Raw genomic sequence first — 21,284 nt, 5'->3', positions numbered from 1 at the left:
GCTAATGCAGGGGACTCGGGTTCGAGCCCTGGTCTGCGAGGATCCCACATGCCGCAGAGCAACTAGGCCCGTGAGCCACAACCACTGAGCCTGCACGTCTGGACCCTGTGCTCCGCAACAAGAGAAGCCGCGATAGTGAGAGGCCTGCACACCGCGATGAAGAGTGGCCCCCGCTTGCCACAACTAGAGAAAACCCTCGCACAGAAACGAAGACCCAACACAGCATAAATAAATAAATAAATAAATAAATAAACTCCTGCCCCCAACATCTTAAAAAAAAAAAAAAAAAATTACATCTCCATTTTCCTTTCCTTGGGGGTCAGACCGGCTTAGCCAGGTGCTAGTTTAATTTACAGTGACTTGGTTTGGGCGAAGCAAGGGCAGGAGAGGGCCCTCTAGAGGAAATAGGTCAGAACCACAGAGACAAGTAGGAACCATATGGTAAAGTAGAGCTCAGCTGCTGCAGCTGTCTGACTGGGAAATCTGTGTCCAGAGGGATTAGAAGTAGAACTTGAGAGGTGTCACATCTAGGTGCTGGCATGTGCCAATGGATTAAGTAGTCTGGCTGGATGAGAAGAGTCCAGTGATGGAATAGATACCTGTGCCTATAGCTAGGGTTTCCGTAGCTTCAGATTATGACAAAAATAGGCATCCTTGAGTTTGGAGGCAGAACTTTCAAAATGGTTCTCTTGGCCAATGTCCCTTTAAGATTCCAGGGATTGAAGATGGTCTAGTGGTCACTGAGAATCTGTTATTTCTATGTTCCTTATTTCCCCCTTTTAGGGTCTTATCAAGGCAAAATGAGTTTCCAGTAATACTCATGCAGGTCCAACTCATCTTCCAGTTTCTACAGTATTCAGCACAAACACTCTTTACTCAATATTTGCATCCAGCCTTGACAACTTGAGTAGCCTTCTACTTACCCTTTCCAAAACATCTTACAAAGTGAGAGCTGGAGAAGTCCTCTGCCTTTCTATCTTAGCACCAAGTACCATTTAAATATTTGAATACCTACCACATGCCAGGCACTGTCCAAGAGTACTGGGTATACACAGGATGTATTGGTTGAATCCTCTGGAATTGGAAGTACAAGAGACTTACTGGACTAATGTTAAAGTTAAAGGGAGACAGAAATATGCAGGGGAAGCCTTCAGGCTACAAATTCAAGTCTGATACTTAAAGAAAAAGGAAGGACTGTATAGGCTCAGACCACAACTCAGTCTATGAAGGAGCAGCAGGTCAAATGTTCCATGGGAAGAGTTTCCCCCACTGAGCAGAGATGGCTGAGCCCTAGGACCCCTGCCACTCTGATGGATTACCTGGAGGGTGGCTTCAGCTCAAATGCTCTGGTGGATCCCAAAGGTGGTGGAGCTGGAAACTGTCAGTTAATTTCCCTCCTCACAGGTATCAAGTCCCTTCCTGAAGGGAAATTTGAATGGCATGCCTCTATGGCTGTTGCAGTCCACCCCTTGTGCCATGTGAATGTAGTGCGCCATGGATGTTCAAGGAGCAGGTCTTCCAGGGCTCCAGTGTGCCTATCCTACTGGAAGAGGACATAGAAATACTAGTGGGATGAATGATAGCCCATTGCTGCAGTGGCCCTTGGAGCCACAACTAGTGTTCATTCCCTCACTTGCTGTACTCTAATTCTCTCTGCCCTCAGATGTCACCTCTGCTGGTCTTCATGGTTTGCCTAGTGGTATGACCCAAACCCTAATTCCTGAGAAGTCTGAGCCCTTGATCATGTACTTCTCAGACTGAGTGGCTGTTCTTATTCAGTCACAGTTGGTCAAGGCAGGACCAAGAGGTGCCCAAATGGACCACGTGAGTTCCACACTTTCCTCCCTGCCCCCACTACATAACCAGGGCCATAACCGCCTCCCCGTGAGTTGAGTGTCTTCTCTTTTCACCTGCTAGTGCCTAGACACAGGGAGTCCAAAGTGTCCTAGAAGCATCTGTAGCTTGTGCCTCATTGGGACCCTAGCTATACCCCCTGGAAAAAGTGTACCCCCTTTGGGGCTAGGGCCTCTAACATTGCAGAGACAAGACTGTGGAGAGACAAAGTCACCGGTGGGTCACTGGTAGTTAAAGTAAAGGGGGACCACTTTTGCTTGGCACCCTTGGTTCCCAGGCCCATGATATCTTCTCTTGGGGCACAAAGCTCTGACTTGAAAAGCATACTTGGTGATGCCTTGCCATTGTGGCAGAGTAATGTCTCTGACCTGGCTCGTTGTCTGTGCCCTTCAGCTGGTTGTCCCAGTACTCTGTCCGGCAGGCAGCCTCCAGATGGTGTTATGTGATTACAACCAGTGGGTCACGTTGTCATGGGCTGTCTCCCACACCTTCACTATATAGGAGATCCTCTGGTCAGATGCCATGTTGTCTGGGATTCCACGATTGGGGATCAGGCACTGTAAGTCCCTAGAGGATGAATGTTGGCTGAGGCTCTGAGCAAAACCGGCAATCCCATATCCAAAGTTGGCATCAACCTCAAAGAATTCATTGCTGGCTCTTCTGGGATGGAAGGCACCGAATGGAATTAACTTTCTACCAAGTGGTTGTTAGGTCTCCTTGAATGGTGCCTTATAAGAGGCCTTATTGGCCTCTATTGCTGGTAGATCAGACATTCATAGGTGGTGGTATCTAAATCGGCCTCGGGGCATGGGAACCCATGCTTTTGGGTTCTTCCATAGCTGCCATCTCTGCTGCTGCGCCCAATGTATGTATTTGACCATGATGGCAGTTAGATGACCAATGAGGCTGGCTAACATCACTGGTCAAATTATTTTGTCTACTCAGTTAAGTGCTTATCCCATGGTGAATGCATTCTGGTAGGCAGTAACACGTGCCATAAGTCTTTTTTTTTTTTCGGTATATGGGCCTCTCACTGTTGTGGCCTCTCCCGTTGTGGAGCAACAAGCTCTGGATGCACAGGCTCAGCGGCCATGGCTCACGGGCCCAGCCGCTCCACGGCATGTGGGATCTTCCCAGACCGGGGCACGAACCCGTGTCCCCTGCAACGGCAGGTGGACTCTCAACCACTGCGCCACCAGGGAAGCCCTAGCCCTGATTTTTTGAGGGAACCTCCTTACTGTCTTCCACAGTGGGTGTGCCAACTTATAATCCCACCAGCAGTGCACAGTATCTCCACATCCTTGCTAGCATTTGTTGTATTATCTCTTTGATAGCCATTCTAACAGATGTGAGATGATATCTCCCAGTGGTTTTAACTTGCATTTCCTTAGTGATTAGCAATAGTGAGTACTTTTTATGTACCTGTTAGCGATTCACATATCTTACTTGGAAAAATGTTCACATCCTTTGCCCGTTTTAAAATTGAATTACTTTTAATTTGTATGAGTTCTTAATATATTTTGGATATTAACCCCTTGCAAGTACTTTTCTCCCCATTCTGTAGCTTCTTTTCTCTTCCATCATTTCTTTCGCTGTGCCAAGGCTTTTAGTTTGTAGTCTCACTTGTTTGCTTATTCCTTGTACCTTAGGTATCTTATCCAAAAAGCCATTGCCAAGACCCATGGCAAGGAGCTTTAATTCCTCTTTTCTTGGAATTTTTTGGCTTCTGGTTTTACACTTAATTCTTCAATTTTGATTTTTGTGAATGGTGTGAGATAGTCAAATTTTATCCTTTTACACATGAATATTTAACTTTCCCAGCATCCGTATTGAAGAGACTGTCTTTTCTCCATTGAGTATTCTTAATCATAAATGCATGGTTTTATTTCTTGGCCCTTGATTTTTTTACATTGGTCTGTGCCTTTTATGCCAGTACCGTATTTTTTTTTTTGTAATTTATTTATTTTATTTATTTATTTTTGGGTGCATTGGGTCTTCGCTGCTGTGCGTGGGCTCCCTCTAGCTGCAGTGAGCAGGGGCCGCTCCTAGCCATGGTGCGCGGGCCTCTCCCCCGTTGCGGAGCATGGACCCTAGGCACATGGGCCTCAGTAGCCGTGGCACGTGGGCTCAGTAGTTGTGGCTCGCGGGCTCTAGAGCGCAGGCTCAGTAGTCGCGGCACACAGGCTCAGTTGCTCCATGGCATGCAGGATCCTCCTAGACCAGGGCTTGAACCCATGTCCCCTGCATTGGCAGCAGACTCCCAACTACTGTGCCACCAGGGAAGCCCACCATACTGTCTTGATTACTACAGCTTTATAGTATAGCTTGAAATCGAAGTGTGGTGCTTCCCACTTTGTTATTTCTCAGGATTGCTGTGGCTTTTCAGGGTCTTCTGTGTACCCCTGCATTTCAAAGCCATCCTGAGTGTGTCCATAATGTAGCTGCCATCCACTTCAGCTTGCAGTGGGACCAAGTTTGATTAGTTTTCCACTGATCAAACTTAAATTCTTTCATCTTCTTTCAGCTGGTGACAGTAAACCTCAGTACATCCGTAGGTGTGAACTCAAGGAGGGATCCTAGGACAACTGGTATGGGTGACATGGGGGTTCTGGGCCATTTGCTTTTGCACCTTGTGCCCTCTGGTATTGAATTCAGTCCTGGGTGTACCATTTTCATCTTTTAATGGGTTGTTGCTGAGCCTGGCCAAATTTGATCTAGTTGGTCTAACTGACCCCAGATGTGTGCCTGCTTGGTATCACATGGTTAAAGTTTCCTCTCTATCAGAGCCTAGTAGCACATCAACCACTTCTTAAAGCATATAGTTGTCTGCTTCAGATGGCATGACTAAGCTCCTCAGCCCCAGGGGACTGCTTTGTGTTTTTCCCTCTGGGGCTTGACTTAAATTTTATACTGTCAAATTCCCATACTGACAATTTGGTTCATAACCCCCTATTAAAAACTGTGAAACTGATATGCAATTACTTGTATGTCTGTACGACTTGAGTTTAGACATATACAAACACTTGTGAAAAATGTAACCACAATTAAGGTGATAGACTTACCCATCACCTCACTGGATTGTATGGCCCAGTAGGCAGAGGTGATTGTATCTGCCTGTATATACTACAGCATCTTTTCCTGTCCTGGCTTCATCTCAGAGATAATAGCCTGTTGTGTGGACTAAAGCAATATTCCTACATTTGGTATATATTCTTTCTTGAACCTAAAAATATCCTACCTGGCATTGTAGCAGTGAAGGAAGCACATATTAAATCTAACACAGCTTGTCTTACTTTAGAAGGTTATCACACTATTCCCAACCCTGGACCTCAACTTCCTGAAGGGGCAGGTCCCTGAATCTTCATGCGGTATAATAACTTCCATCCTCTAAAGTGCATGTATCTTACCAAGGCGTCCAGTGTATTAGCCATTTTTTGCTCATCCTGTGCAATCAGTATGACTCCCTCTATAATAGATCAGTGTTCTGAGGTGTCCAAATGGCCCAAGTCTTCTGAATAGATTATGACAGAGCCTGAAAGGTAACATAGGCTTGGGGCAAATCTCTAATTGTATACTAACAATTCCACGTGAATTCAAACAATTTCTGATCCTCTCTCATGACTGTGGTAGAAAAGAACTTTCACCTTAAAACTGACCACATACCATATATCGGAGGTCTAATTAATCTGCCCTACCAAAGACATCTCGTCTGGAATGACAGCAGCAACTGGGACTGCTACTAAGTTGAGTTTATAGTCGACCAATCCATCCAATCTCTACACAGGCCAGACTGAGTTAAATGAGGCTGTGATAGAAAGCACCAGCCCTGCAACCTTAATCCTTAAGGGTGGTACTAACGTGTGCCATCCCCACCACTTCAAAATGGGATATTTTGTTCACCCTTGGCCAGGGGTTGGCTTGCTTCAGAAGCTTTCACTTGGCATTTCCTGCTCTGAGAGAAGTTACTTTTCCGTCCAAGAAGCCCATGTATGGGATATTTCAACTCTTATGGCCACGTCAACTACGCATTCAAAGACAAAGAATGACCTCTAAGTGTATGGACCCAGCAGACCCACTGAACCTCATACTCTGACCATAACTCCATTTATTATTTGGACCCCTCAGGCTCACACTCAAAGTCGTGACGAGGCTTTGACTTTGGTCTGCTGGTCTCCAGGTATTGATATCAGCTTGGACCTTGTTTCCAAGTAAAGTTTAATGTCTGGAAATTACTAACCAACTCCCCAGTTAGTGTCTTTGGAGAAGAACCAGGGATATACTTGATGTGGTATCATAGGTACCTGACCACTTCTTTAGTCAACTGGTTACAGGTTTAAAAATCATTCACGGAGGGCTTCCCTGGTGGTGCAGTGCTTGAGAGTCCGCCTGCCGATGCAGGAGACGCGGGTTCGTGCCCCGTTTCGGGAAGATCCCGCATGCCGCGGAGCGGCTGGGCCCGTGAGCCATGGCCGCTGGGCCTGCGCGTCCAGAGCCTGTGCTCCGCACCGGGAGAGACCACAACAGTGAGAGGCCCGCGTACCGCAAAAAAAAGAAAAAGGAGAAAAAGGAAAAGCAGTCTTGAGCCAGTTACTGCCGCAGGCAGCTGGGCTTGACCCTCCAGAGAGCCCTGGAGAACGTGCTGCAGGTGCGCGTCTGCAAGATGGGAGGCCAGAGCACATGCCCCTTACCTCTCATCCCCTGTTAATGGAGAATTGCCTCCAGGAGTATCAACCATCAACGCCACCCCCACCACCGCCACTTCTGAGCTGCCCTGACTGCAGGCTGAATGAGCTCCTGCGTTTCAGAGAAAGCCCCGAGGAAGAAAACGCTTGGTGAGCCTTTGAGATAGGACACTGTCTTTCACAGCTACGCTGAAATCAGGTGTGCCGAGGGCGTGGAGCTGGGCCACCAGAACTCTGCTGCATGTAGATCACCTCCTCTGACCGAAATACAATTGTGTTATCTTTGACTTCAGCTTAAATTTAGGAAATACTGAAATTCTTGCTCTCAGAACAAATAAGTTACTAGAAATGAATGATGATCGATACCATAAATCAAAACTTGTAAAATATGGAAAGTAAAGTTTAAAGAGAAACTTAAACCATTTTTAACATTTTATATTGATGAACAAACATCAAACTTACTGTTTTTTCCTACCTTTTGGATTCTATATATATATGTTATATTATATCATATATATGATAGCAGAACCTAATGAAATGAAATGTGATGCCGTAGGGACAAGGCCAGACATCGACTACCTGGAGAGGCCAAGGAGGTAGACGGACCTGGTAAGACTGGTGTGGTGGGCTCAGGTGCCCACCCATAGCCCTCAGATCTTAACATACCAGTGGGCACAGGCTGGCATATAACTGCCAGTGTTGCATCTCTGAGGGCTCTGCCCAAAGCCGCAGAAGGCCCCTTTGTCTTTGTACAGGACAGGCCCCAAGTGCTAGGGAATTAACATATCTCTGGAGCAGGCCTTAACCAATTCCTGATCGGAATTAGGTTGTAAATGCCCCATACTCTTGCCCTTCATGTGGGATACCTTTAGTTTCTCCATGACACTAGGCTTCAGTCATTCCCAACGTTAAGTCTTAATAACGCAAGACATACTGGATGCCTTCTCGTCTCACTTCTCCACTCTCCAACTACTGGCATTTCCCAAATCTACTTGCCCTCAACCTGTGTTAGGATCTGCTTTTGGGAAAACTCAAACTAAAATAACTGGTCAAAAGGATGTCCCGAGTAAACAATATGTGGACTTACGAAATGGAATGTAATTACAGACAAATAAGAATGCTATGAGCCACTTTAGGGCTCAAAGCAAATTTCAGTGAACCCCAGAATACCATCCTGTCTTGGTGTGGTTTTCCCAGATATTGAAGCCTGAGAGAACTCAGGGACAGGTGACTTACTTGGAAGGTGATTCCTGGGAACAGGAGTGAGGAGTGTGACAAGAAAAACAGTCAAGGGAGGGACTTGCCTGGTGGCGCAGTGGCTAAGGATCTGCCTGCCGGGACTTCCCTGGTGGCCCAGTGGTTAAAACTCCACGCTCCCAGTGCAGGGGGCCTGGGTTTGATCCCTGGTCAGGGAACTAGATCCTGCATGCTGCAACTGAGGCCCAGCGCAGCCAAATTAATTAATTAATTAAAAAAAAAAAAAAAAAAAAAAATCCGCCTGCCAATGCAGGGGACACGGGTTCGATCCCTGGTCCGGGAAAATCCCACATGCCACAGAGCAACCAGCCAATCTTAAATTTGTATGACATGAACACACTCCTAGAAAAATAGAACTTAACCATAATGAAATCAAGAAATGACTCATAGCTCTATTCCAGTGAAGAATAAAATCAGGCCCAGAGTTATTTCATAAGCAAGCACTCTCAGTTAATTCCAATCTTACAAAGTCTACCAGAGAAAGAAAAAGGGACATTTTTCTCAGCTCATTTCAAAGCCCAAATAACCTTGGTTATGAAACTAAATCAGGACAGCACAAGAAATTTGTGAAGCTGGTGTTCATAATCTTAAGACTAGCTACTGACCTAGCAATATGTACAGATATAAAACCACTAACATATTCATTTACAGGAATGTAAGTTTGATTAAGTTGGCAGTCAAGGTCCAATCAGGAAAAATCCCTTTGCTTGAAATATCCAGAGTGGTTTCTAATACAACTGATTTTTGCAGGGGTGATAGAAGACCAGAGAAGCTAAATAGGGAAGATGAAACAATGCCGATTAACAAGGGTATGTATCTTAGGACCCTGTTTATATGGAGTTCTAGAACAGCCAACTAATCTATGAGAGAACTTGGATCAATTGTTTCCTGGGGTAAGAGGAAACTCTCAGGGATAAAAATATTCTATATATTGCCTGGGAAAGTGGTTAGGTAGATAGAAAACTCGGTACACTTAGAAGGTATATACAATGTATATATTTTATCTCAATGAAGACTTAAATAACATATCTTTAGTTGGAGAATGAAATAAAAACAAAATACCAGTCATAATGTACCCACCAATTCACTTCATTGAAACTGCAATAGCTCACTCACAGGCAGCCTCTTGAATCGCTCATCAATTTATTTCTTATCTTTGGACAATATAATATGAATCTATGCATTTGTGGTAGTGTTGCAAGCCTTTATCTAAACGAACTAGTATAATTCTTCTGTAATTTACTTACTCTCTGTGAGACATGCATATTGTTGTAGTTTACTCATTTTTCATCACCAAATTATTCCAATGGGTAAATCGTGACCGCTTCATACTTTTTCCTGTTAGTGGACTTCAGGTTCATAAAATTTTATGGCTAATGTTTTTTGAACATTCTTGGACACTTCTTGTAGAGGTATACAATATTTCCTAGGGTATATACCTGGGAGTGGGTTTGAGTATGCATATTTTTAATCTTGGTAAATATTTTTGAGGTTACAGCACCAAAAAATACTTACCAGTATAATATAGATTTCCCTTTGTTCCACCTCCTTATCAGCTCTTGGTACTGGCAAAAAGAAAAAAATGTTAAAGCAGACAAAACTACAATGGTATTGGTTTGGCCAAAATGTTGTTGTTGTTGTTGTTTTCTGTAAGATGGCTGTAGTAGTGCTTAGTTGTCTTTAACTTCATTCGAAACAATTTTGTTAGGTTGTATGTGATAGCTGTCATATCAGCATGCATTTAAAAAAAAGACATCAACATTTGTGAATTTTTGTATAGCCATTTTAATATTGAAGATGGAAGAAAAACAACATTTTCAGCATATTATGCTTTATTATTTCAAGAAAAGTAAAAACACAACTGAAATGCAAAAGAAGATTTGTGCAGTGTATGGAGAAGGTGCTGTGACTGATCAAACATGTCAGAAGTGGTTTGGGAAGTTTCGCACTGGAGATTTCTCACTGGACGATGCTCCGTGGTCGGGTAGACCAGCTGAGGTTGACAGTGATCAAATTGAAACAATAATTGAGAACAATCAATGTTATACCATGCAGGAGATGGCCGACATACTCAAAATATCCAAATCAAGTGTTGAAAATCATTTGCTCCAGCTTGGTTATATGAATCGCTTTGATGTTTGGGTTCCACATAAGTTAAGCGAAAAATACCTTCTTGACCATATTTCCACGTGCGATTCTCTCCTAAAACATAATGAAAACGTTCTGTTTTTAGAACAAATTGTGACGGGCAATGAAAAGTGGATACAACAATGTGGAACAGAAGAAATCATGGGGCAAGTGAAATGAACCACCACCAACCATACCAAAGGCTGGTCTTCATCCAAAGAAGGTGATGTTGTGTATATGGTGGGATTGGAAAGGAGTCCTCCATTATGAGCTCCTTCTGGAAAGCCAAACGATTAATTCCAACAGGTACTGCTCCCAATTAGACCAACTGAAAGCGGCACTCGACGAAAAGCGTGCAGAATTAGTCAGCAGAAAACGCATAATCTTCCATCACGGTAATGCAAGACCGCACGTTTCTTTTGATGACCAGGCAAAAACTGTTACAGCTTAGCCGAGAAGTTCTGATTCACAAATCACACCATTTACACCATATTCACCAGACACTGCACCTTCAAATTTCCATTTACTTCAGTCGTTACAGAATTCTCTTAATGTTAAAAAATTTCAATTCCCTGGAAGACAGGAAAAGGCACCCGGAACAGTTCTTTGCTCAAAAAGATAAAAAGTTTTGGGAAGATGGAATTATGAAGTTGCCTGACCTGAAAAATGGCAGAAGGTAGTGGAACAAAAGGGTGAATACGTTGCTCAATAAAGTTCTTGGTGAAAATGAAAAATGTCTTTTATTTTTACTTAAAAACCGAAGGCACTTTTTGGCCAACCCAATATAATAATACAGGCATTATAATCATCACTTCCTTTTTTTTGTATACATTTATTTTATTTTTTTATTTTTGGCTACTCTGGGTCTTCATTGCTGCATGCAGGCTTTCTCTAGTTGTGGCGAGCGGGGGCTACTCTTTGTTGCGGTGCGCGGGCTTCTCATTGTGGTGGCTTCTCTTGCTGCGGAGCACGGGCTCTAGGCATGCGGGCTCCGTAGTTGTGGCAAATGGGCTTAGTTGCTCCGCGGCATGTGGGATCTTCCCGAACCAGGGCTTGAACCAGTGCCTCCTGCTCTGGCAGGAGGATTCTTAACCACTGTGCCACCAGGGAAGCCCAATTATCACTTCCTTGATTACATACATAAAAATGTGTTCAACAGTTTTTTTCTTGCAAGGTTTCATTCATCATATCTTTTTAACCATTTCATTTTTAGGTTCTGATTTCTAAGAGTTCTTGACATATTCTGGGTACTAATCCTATATGGTTATATCTCATATCTCCCCAATTACACTTTTTATTTCCTTATGTTCTTAGAACAGAAATTAATATCTTCTTATAGATGATACTTAGCATACTTAAGAAACCCATTCCTTTTTTAATTGGAAAATTAATATTGTCAGTTGCTAAATTAAGATGTGAAAATAGGATTGTGATTATTTTTAAAAGGAGTGTCTTTTTTTTGGGGGGGGGGGGGTTACGGGGGCCTCTCACTGTTGTGGCCCCTCCCGTTGCGGAGCACAGGCTCCGACGCGCAGGCTCAGCGGCCATGGCTCACGGGCCCAGCCGCTCCGCGGCATGTGGGATCTTCCCGGACCGGGGCACGAACCCGCGTCCCCTGCATCGGCAGGCGGACTCGCAACCACTGCGCCACCAGGGAAGCCCAGGAGTGTCTTTTATAGAGGCATATGAAAATATTTACTGATAGAACGACATGATGACATGATTTTTTGCATTTGCTTCAAAATAATGGGGAGTTAGGTGGGTGGTGGATGCATCAGAACTGGCCTTGGGTTGCTGATTGTGGGGCTGAATGAGGGATACTTGGGGTTCATTTTACTATTCTATCTGTATGTAGATTTGAAATTTTACATAGTAAAAAATAAAAAAGTAACAATTATACAATGACAACAAAATGAAACTCAGCATTCCTGTGAGTTGGCTACTCTCATTTCATATTAATAAGGAAGTTGCAGCTTAGAAGAATTAATGACCTCATCAAACCTAATCTTAAGGGAAAAATTGTTCATTTTTTCCCATACTAGGTTGCATACCTAAAATTAAATCATGCAAATTAAAAATCAAGTTCATAAGAAAGAAATTCATTGGAAAAGTATTTAGATTTAGATGAAGAGACGCATCCTTAAAGTCGTAAAGTATCCTTCATTTTCTTAAAGCACTGCCTCACACCTCGGTATTAGCCTCACACCATTTACAAATCAATTACAGATGAATTAAATATCTAATTCTCTTTCCTTATGGATGACCTATAAAATAGTACATTCTTTCCCCACTGACCAGCAATATATCTAAGTCAGTGTTAAATTGCCATGTATGCATGGGCTTGTGTCTAAATTCTGTTCTATTGGTCTGTTCGCCCATCCTGCCCAGTTCTGTACTCGATAAAATTGACAACTTCTGTAATTATAAATTGACTTGGTGGTTGGCGCACTTCCCATATGGAGCCCTTGGCCATGGTAGCTTTACCCGATTAGGCAAATGAGAGCTTCTAAAACTGCTCTCTTCCAGCCAAAATCAAGACAATATTACATCCCAGGAGGAAGTGGTGAAGATTTATGCCACTTAAAAAATATCGAAAGGAGACAGGGATAATGGTGCCCATTATATCCATCTAATTCACCAGTCTGGTGGCTGAAAAATCCACAGTCTGGAGAGAGTTTGCTGGGTCTACTAGTAGTAGCCCCCATCACAGCTGCAGTGATGTTAGCAGCTGCAGTGATGTCTACCTTTGTTAGAACTGATTAACCTGGCCTCAGATACATGGTATGTAGCCATTAATATGGTTAATATCTTCTTTTCGGAGAATCAGAAGTGGCTCACATCTACAAGGAATAGACCTCATAAATCTGATTTTGCTCCAGAGCTTAATCAACTTTCATATTCCGTTGAAGTTTGAGATCAGGTCCATCTGAATGCACCGAAGGGCATACTGATTCATTCTATTGATGACATACTAATTGGTCTAGATGAGCAGTAAGGGGCTAACACATTGGAGGTATTGGTAAAGCAATGTGCTTCATGGGGTTGAAGACAAACCAAAGATTCAGGGACCTGCCACATCAGTCAAACTTTTACAAGACCAGTGACCAAGGGTATGTTGGGACATTCTGCACAAAGTAAAAGACGAATTATGACACCTTCCATCATGAATAAAGCACAACACCTCGTGGGGCTGTCTGTAAGGTTAGGATTACTGCCGTGCAAACATTGAGTGTAAAGAAAGTCTACAAACTCCAGGTGGGGCCCATAGAAGAAACAGGCTCTTCGGTCGGTCCAGCCTATGCTGCTTGGACCAGATAACCTAGCACATCCTATAGGATGGCTGAGCAAACCTTTTCTGAAGAAGCTAAGGTACTAAATAACTTAGGCTTTGGTCTCTCTTTATGGTCTCTGTTGCAAATTCAGCTCTGCCGCTGTAGTGCGAAAGCAGCTATAGATCCCCCCAGGAGGGAGGATAAACAGGTCAGTAGCAGTCCTATGTAAGTTCAGAAACTTTTGTAGCTTTAGCACTTAATTTGAAATGAATCACAGACCTAACTTAACCTTTATGTGTAGACTGAGGTATGAGGTAAGACTTGTAGTTAACTCTCTTCCATGTGAAACATCTAGTTTTAGTCATAATATGAAAACATAGTCTCCACTGAATTATGGGGGTGCCTTTGTTAGGTTTCCTATGTCCCAATGGATCTTTATTTCTGGATTTCCTATTCTGTTGATGTATTCAGGAAAGGACTCCCTGCCCAGGTACAAGAAAAACGGTTATCTGATATCTTTCAGCTGTTAGCTCTTCAGGGTCTGCCTTAGCTTTTGACGTGAGGTCACGTGCTTTTCAGGGTTGCCCCAACCGATTACTGTACCACCACCTTGTTCAGTCATTGGCTGGAGGCTGCCCAGAGGAGAACTTGCCCTTATCCACCACTACCTTCATCAAAGACCTAGCTATTTCTATCCATTTTGGACCTCCCCTCAGGACCAAATTTTCTACATTGCAGAGACTTCGTCAGGTCTATACTGCAACCTGGTGGATTCTCCTGACCCACCTTTCCTCCTCCTTCCCTTTCAAAGGCATTTCTCTTTCAAGATGTTTGCATCCCTAACTCTCTCAGTATCTGCCTCCCAGAAAGCCTGACATGACAAGTGATGTATGTCTACGTTATACAAATACCAGACTGCCTTGATTACTGTAGCTCTATTAAGTCTTGAAATCAGGTAATAAAATTGCTTTCTTCTATATTAAAATGACTTGGGCTTTCGACTTCCACTTCCAGATGAATTTTTGAATAATGTCAGTTACTATAGAAAATTATTTTCCTTTGGTGTTGTGTTGATTATATAGATCAATGGGGGAGAATGGGCATCTTAACAATATATCCAATCTATAAATGACATATCACTCTACTTAGATCTTGTTTCTCAATATTTTACATATATTTATGAAACTTTGTTAAGAAATCGAGAACAAATCCATTGAAGATCAGCCCTTTTGTTTTTCCTTATTGGAAAGACTTCAAAAGAATTCATTACATAGCTACCATAAAAATAAAGCAAAAAGGGATGAGGGCAGTAACCCAGAGAATTGGCAACAGCGGGCTAGTGAGACAAAGTGAGGGTCTGGTGTTCCCAGAGCCTAGGAACCAGTGTCACGTGAGGCTATCTGGCAGGAGCACGTAACAGAGAGTCACTGAGATGATACTCAGAGCTGAAAGAGAAGGTAAATACTTGAGCTTGTCTATCCTCTGCCCAACATTCTGTCAGTGTGCCATTTTCTGAACCTAGCTAGAAGTTGAGAGATTTGTTTACGTATTGCTGCACAAGAATATGACTGAACTTGGCAGCTGAAATCAATACACAGTTACCACAATTCCTAAGGATCACGCGTCGGGCACAGTTTAACTGGTCCTGTTTGACTGCTTCAGAGTTTCTCAAAGCTGCAATTCAGGTGTTGGCTGGGCTACATTCTCATATAGAGGCCTGACTGGGGAAGGATCTATTTCCAAACTCAGATGGTCAGTAAAATTCAGTTCCTTGTTTTGGACTGAGGGAGTCAGTTTCTGGCTGGCTTCTGGCCAGAAGCAGTCCTCAGTTTCTAGAGGTTTCCCTAATTTCCTTACCATATGGGTTTCCCTAATTTCCTTACCATATGGGTTTCCCTAATTTCCTTACCATATGGGTTTCCCTAATTTCCTTACCATATGGGTTTCCCTAACACAGATGGCTGCTTCATTAAAGCCAAAAGGGAAATTGTGACCTTCATCTTATGCAGATGATGTCTTATAAAACATAAGCATGGAAGTGACACCCTTGCTATGTCCTACTAGTTAGAAACAGCCTCCCCGAAGGGGAGGCTGTTATGGAATGGTGTGAATTCCAGGAAGCAGGGGTCATGAAGGCTGTCTTAGAAGTTGCCCATCACAGCAGGGGAACCTGCAAATAGTAGTTTTCAGGGGGAGGGAGGCAAAGGATCTGAGTACAAATCAACTGACTTGCACGAGCCTGATGTCTTAGGTACCAAATATCAAATGATCTAAACCAGAACAATTGTAGCCTTTATTTCCTCTTCTCTCCTTATCCTTGATTTTTCACTCCAATTTCAACCTCTCCCATAGCTAATCACTCTAGAGTGTGTTAAATGTCTGAAAATATGCCTTTATCCTTGGGTAATATAAAACGTTGCATGTATTTTTCATTTACATAACTGATATTGTGCTATAGATCTTTCATTTTCATTTAACACCAGAATTGGTTGTTACACTACATGGAGTTCATGGTTTCTAACTTCTGTAATTTTATTTTTCATTTCCTGTAATGAACATCTAGGTTCTTTGGCAACTTTCCTTAACACCAAAATGAATATTCTAGAATATTTATGAATCTGAGAATACTCTGGGATATATCCAAGAATGTGACTGTTGGGTTACATTTCTTCATCTCCTATCTGATTTTCTTAGAAAAAAATGGAGCTCTTTGCTAAACTGACAATTAGACATTGAACTTTGTACCCTATTAAGAGTGTGAATTTCCTAAGCATCCATGAAAGGCTAACAAAAATAGATTCTATACTAGGCCAGGGAATCTTACATTTCAAAAGGCAGAAATTACATTGTCACAAGGGAATATAATTTATGCAATAGAAAAAAAATTCCCATGCTCTCTTCCAATTTAAAATGCTCTGCTTCATAACTACCAGTTCAAAGAATAAATCAAATACCCAGAGGTAAACTCATAACCTTAATTTTTAAAAACACATGTTTTTAAAGACATTACAGAACATTCAAGTGTAACTGTAGCTTTAGCCCAATTCCGTAAACAAGTTTTCTGTTTAAGTGCGATCACCAAAAGTAACAAAAGCTGAAACTAATGTATTAAAACAGAACTGATAAATCCAAGAGCTGGCCCTTCTAGGTACTGGGATGGATAGGGAATTGTTTTTTTTTTTTCCTTTTTGGTTATGGAGTAGACCTATTAGATGATAAATGATGGGGCTTAGGGAGACTTGACCATTAACTGGTCACTTAGCTTTTGACAGACTGTTTCCTCAGTTGAAGCTTACCATCTCTAAGCTAATATGAGATTGGAAACAGGGAGGGGAAGATTTGACTACAATAAAGCTTAAGAAAATACTATCAGTAGTTTTGACTTTGAAGGGAATGAGCTGGTGTATTTGAGCTCATGGATGTCAAGAGGCCTGAGTGACTGGGTTTACCTTGGTTGGTATCAATGCCTCCCCCACTCCCCAGTTTTGAGCATGAGCCACAGGAAGTTATCTTTGTACCTTCCCCAGGGGGATGGAGGTAGGTGTCCATGGGCAGCGTAGTCTTAAGCAGAAGAAAGTCACGTCACCCATCACAACTAGAGTTTTCATCCTGGGGTCCTGCATGGAGCACTGTCTTGGGTCTAGCACCCCTTTCAACCTCCCTCCCCATTTTAAGCATGGCTGTGTTTTCTTTCCTGAACTTTCTGAAACATTGACATGTGAGGTGAGGAATAATAAGTATAGTTTCAGCGTGTGCTCAGTCTGAACTTGAATTTTCATCTTGAACTTGAAATATGATCATAGCTACAAATATTTCTCCCTTCCTAATACTGGCAGTATTTAATTTCCCAGTGCAGCGTCAATAGCAAGAGTAGTAATACCATCTAAATAAACTGAATGCTTCTCATGGCTCATTAAATGTGATGTTTGCTCTAAGCCTTTGGAAGATCCTCTATCAAGCTATGATGTTTCCTTTTGTTCCTAGCTTGACAAAATTCACTCATTCATAAAGTTTGAAAATGATTTTTTGAAACTTGAGATAATGCGGTTTTTCTCTAACATGTTAATGAAGTTATTGAGATCCCCTCCAATACTGATCTATCCTTGCATTTCTGAGACAAATTCTACTTGGTCCCTATATATTTTAATACACTGCTATATTTGATTTTCCAATATTTTTAGACTCCTTGCGTCTGTTAATTATGTTGACATATAGCTTGCTCTTCTGCTTCTGTCTGTGGTATCAAAACTATGCTAGCTTCATACAGTGAATTAGGCAGTCTTCATCTTTGGCATTTTTTTTACTGCAGCATATCCTCAAACTCTTATCAGTCAGGGTCTAAACCTGGAAAACAAAGCATTCCAAGTATTTACTACAGAGGGAATCTAATCCAGGTAATGAGTTAATCTGAAGATGGAAGTGCTGGGAAACAGGGAATGAGATGGTGAGAAAACAAATGAACAGCTTCAGGGATGCACTACTGCCGCTGGGTTGGGGAGACAGAGTAGGGGAAAACGGCCTTAGGGAGCCTGGGATGCGGGCAGCTGGAGAGGCGGAAACCAAGGTGGGCCTACCTGAGTCGGAGGAGCTGCCTGAGACAAAGAGGAAAAGGAAAATACCCTGGACTCTTCCATCCTTCAACCCCTCACCAGGGCTTTTGCTGGCCAAAAGCAGCTAAAAGCCAGCTGAATGAGGACCCTGGGAAACGCAGCCTGCAAGTTCAAGGATCAGCCCCCTGCAGCACCCTGAGTGGAACAGAAGGACAAAGACCGAAACTGGGAGCAAACGTCAAACGCTGGGATTCGTTCCAGGGTTTTGCTGTCTAAGCAGTGCTGCTACGAGCATTCTTGACTGTGTGTCCCAGTACACAGGTTTAAGATTCTCTATGGTGTATATCCAGGAGCCATTGGGTGTGTGGACCTTACATTTTACCGGAAACCGCTAAAGCTCCTGTATGTTTCCCATTCCCAGTTACGTTGAAAATTGTCATGACTCTGGGTCCCGAACAATGTAGATTTTCAAGGATCTTCCATTGGCTCCCCTGAACTCCTTTCTCCACCTCTTATGTTCCCAGAGGCTGACCTGAATGGACTTCATCTCCCAGGCCCTCTGGTCTCTGGCTGGGGCTCACCAGTAGGGAGCACTGGTGAGAGAGCTAAAAGAAGGTGACTACTCCTCCTGTGAACCCCTCTGGGGGAGAATAATAGCTTCTCCCCTTGGTTACTGCACTAACCATTGAGCTTCCCCCACACACCACCAACACCCCTGTGAGGAATCCCCCTGCAAATAAACTCTCCTCATGTTCTAAACTGAGGGAGCCATTTGTCTCCCCAGTCGGGACTCCAACTGGTATATAGCCAGGTAGTATTTATCATAATGGCTGCCCACCTGGCACTTCTGTAATCTTGTTTAACTTCTGTTCCATGATTCTTAGTGTTACCAGCCACCTTCCCGTTAACTGGTTATTTCTGTTTATGTGAACTCTGTTCACAACTTGCTATTGAGGACTTTTTCTTACTGATTTATGGGAGTTCATTATATAATCAAAATACTAGTATCTTTGGGCTTCCCTGGTGGCGCAGTGGTTGAGAGTCCGCCTGCCGGTGCAGGGGACACGGGTTCCTGCCCCGGTCCAGGAAGATCCCACATGCCGCGGAGCAGCTGGGCCCGTGAGCCATGGCCGCTGAGCCTGCGCATCCGAAGCCTGTGCTCCGCAAAACGGGAGAGGCCACAACAGTGAGACGCCCGCGTACTGCAAAAAAAAAAAAAAAAAAAATACTAGTCTCTTTTAATTTGTATGGTGCAAATGTTTTCTCCCAATTTAGTCTTTTCCCTCGGATACCTCCTTAACACTTAATTCTTTACAGTAAATCATTTGACATTCTTGTGTGCTTTTTACACACCAAAGGATTCCTTCTACCTTACCCCAAGTCATAAAATAACTTTAGAAGACAATGTAAAATAAGCTGCCTTTTACATCTACAGGTCTTTGTATCTGCAATTGATAGACTTTTGGCCCATGATAGGGTTCATACTCGAGTTCTTTGCCCCATATGAAAACCTCCGTCTTAGACTCATGTATCGAAGCACTCCTTCCTGCTCCAGCCAACCCCTGTGTCATTTTAACCTTCTGGGTACTCGAGCCTATCTGGCCCTTGCCTGTTGTCTACCCTTTCCACTAAATCTTTTATCATAGAATCCTAGTTAAAATCCCCGTGTGATGCTCTAACATCTGAGGCATCCCCGAATTGGCTTTGTTGACTACGTCATCCCTCTGCGATGGGTTACCTTCTTTCCATTCTCAACATGTCGGCATGCTCGCTTTTATGAAGAGTACAGGTAAATTTTACACCTGGCTGTTAGGCTGTTGGCTGTATGTGTGGAGGGAAGGGGCAGTGAATCTGGTCAGATGTGGAGGTGGGTTTTGGGTTTTCTTGGTACTGTTGTAACTTTCACCGGTTCCCATTTCTCCAGTGGAGCCTGCTTTTGCCTTATGTTTACGGTGCCAGAGGCTTTTCCTCAGTGTTCCCACCCAACCCTGGCTTTCAGCTGTTCCTGTGCCACAGGAAGGGTCTCTCTCCATGACCTTGCCCTGTCCCAGCAGTAGACTTATGTGCTTGTTGCCAGTGCTAGGCTCGGGATGGGGGGTGGGCGGGGGTAGGGCAGAGTGGTCCTCTGTTCTCCTTGTCCAGCCTTCATCCCACTCTGGCTGTGTTCCTGGACATCTGGAATGGGGGTTTCTGGGCAGCTCTGCCCCATCCTCATGGCAGCCACATGCCCTCTGGTCTTAGCGGGAAAGTACATTCTGCCCCTTCCCCAGCAGCGACGCACATCCATTGGTGTAGGAACGGGGGCAGGCTCTGGGGTTTCCTGCTCTTCCCTCTCCCAGAAGCTGTGGCTCTTACTTGTAGTCCTGGCAATGGGAGAGAGGGAATACCTTCCCTCCTACAAAGGTGGATGGGTTTTGGGTCTTGGCCAGGCTCGGGGAGGGGAGAGCATTTCCCACCCCTCTCCCGGTGGCATAAGACTTTAGTTCCTTCTGAGAGAAGGTTCAGGGAATGAAGAGGTGCTTGTACCTGGCCTCCAGCATCAGCCAGTCCTATCCCGCAAGCCTGTCCCACCAAGCAGGGCTCTGGTCTCCGTCCCGGTCTTTCTCATGAATAGCTGGCGGGGATCCTAGGCAAAGAGCCTGAGAGCGTGAACTTCTTGTGTGTTTCAGAGCTCAGGGTATTCCAAACTTTAGCCCACGCTTGGCCTCAAAGAAGTCCTTAATATTCTACCTGATTTTCCTTACCCACCTGTATGCAGGGGCTTCCATCCCATCTTCCTGTGCTCTGCTCCTCAGAGGGGATTAGCGTGCTGGAATTTAACTCCTTGACTGCCTTGCAACCTCAGCTCTCTGGGATCAAAATTTAAAATTTTGTGCATCATCTGGCTTTCTCTTAAGGGAAGAGTGTTCTCTTGAGGATTTCTACATTCTAAATAAGTAGTACCTCATCCCCAGATCTCTAATTTGCACTATGAGTTTTTCTCTGACCTATGGATTATTCTACAGGTGAGACTCTTAATTCCCAAATAATAGGATGATTTTTTCAGTCACTTTTGTGAATGATTTTCGGCCTATTTGCCTTTAATTGGTGCTCATTCAGTATAACTTGCCTTTTGAGGTTTGATTTGCTTTTTCTTTGCAAAAGCTCTGCACATGCTTAAATGTGTTCGCATTTACTAGGTGTGCAGTGTATTGTGTTCCAGCTTGTCATGGTGGTCAGATCTTTCATATCCTTACTGATTTGCCTACTTAATCAACTGAGAGAACTATATTAATATCCCACTAAGTTTATGCATTTGTCTTTTACCTAGAGAGAACTACAAATTTTGGTTGATACATTCTGAGGCCCAAAACCATGAGTCACTTTAAAATGATAGTCAGTTTGGGATCAAGTTAGTATGTGTATCCAGTATGTTTTGTCTGACATGTTAACATAGCTTTCGGCTTTGTTTAACTGGTATCTTTCTACCTCTTCGACTTTCTTGCATTCCTAAGCTTTGGATCTCTTATGTGTATATAGAGCTAGATTTTCTATGAGGCCTG

The sequence above is a fragment of the Lipotes vexillifer genome, unplaced genomic scaffold (assembly GCF_000442215.2).
Source record: "Lipotes vexillifer unplaced genomic scaffold, Lipotes_vexillifer_v1.1 scaffold4, whole genome shotgun sequence".
NCBI lineage: Eukaryota > Metazoa > Chordata > Mammalia > Artiodactyla > Lipotidae > Lipotes > Lipotes vexillifer.
Note: the sequence above shows the minus strand (reverse complement) of the source record.